The sequence below is a fragment of the Penaeus monodon genome, chromosome 29 (assembly GCF_015228065.2).
Source record: "Penaeus monodon isolate SGIC_2016 chromosome 29, NSTDA_Pmon_1, whole genome shotgun sequence".
NCBI lineage: Eukaryota > Metazoa > Arthropoda > Malacostraca > Decapoda > Penaeidae > Penaeus > Penaeus monodon.
Window position 1 is genome coordinate 24,504,668 of NC_051414.1, and position 1,150 is coordinate 24,505,817.

Below are 1,150 nucleotides of genomic sequence, written 5' to 3' on the forward strand. Positions count from 1 at the left end.
TATTTTCTTGCATTTTTCCATTAAGCACAACTTACAAAAAGGGCAAAAAATAAAAAAATTTTTCAGCAAAGACTATAATTTTCCCTGTTACAGCTATTTGTAAGGGACAGCAATGTTTTAAAAGATTTGTTGAAAGAGAATCCCTTGAATTTTCAGAAATAGCCATGGCCCTTTTATCTTCATATCTTTTTTTTATTTTAGGAAGTAACTTTTTTTCAGGGTACCAAGTGGAATATGCCCAAAAGGGCTTTGCACATCAGATGTTATTGAACGGGGTTTTGTTGCAATCACGTTTTTGGTATTTGCAGGAGTCATGTTAACGGACCCCAGAAATGCCAAGTTTTTTATTAAAAATTTCATGTAATTTACTGTGGAAATATATATTCTAATGCACACATGTTTTGGACTGGGATTAAGTTTTAAACCTAGGCATTCTATAACATGATTTTTCTCACTCTCCCTTTTTTTTAAATGTCAATCCAAAGTTTTGTTGCTCTAGGAAAAGAACCAGTTTTTTTTTTTTAAATCAAATACAAATAAAAAATTTAGATGATTTTGTCATGAAGTTATTGATTTCCTTTAACCCGCAGCAAATTTGGTTAAAAAAATAACAACAAAGGATACAAATTTACTTTTAAAAAGGCATCATTCAACTGGTGAAATATATAAAAACTATAAAGATTGATTTTGGAAAAATAGTCAAAGTTTTGATTTTTATTAGACATTTCCCCAAAATAAAAAAGGAATTTCCCCAAAAACTGATTTTTTTATGCTAAAATTATGGAATAAAAAACCTTTTCATATTTCCTTTTATTCGATAAAAAGTGAATCAGTTATTTAATTTTTGAAACAGGTTATAATATGGGCTTACATATTTTTAAATGTAAAATACACATCCATATCAAATACTTTTTGGATGTATAATACATATTTTATCATTAAATTTAAAAATATGTTTTGATATGGTAAATTTTTGCTTTCATATTGATGTGGTTTTTTTTCATCTTTTCTGACTGTTTCTTGTGCTGATAAAACAATAGTTGAAAAGAATTTATATGGTTTATTTAAGAATACGTTACCCTTACCCCAAACATCACTAAAATCAATGGGGAAAATTTAAAATTTAAAGGCTAAGCAATATAATTGCAAA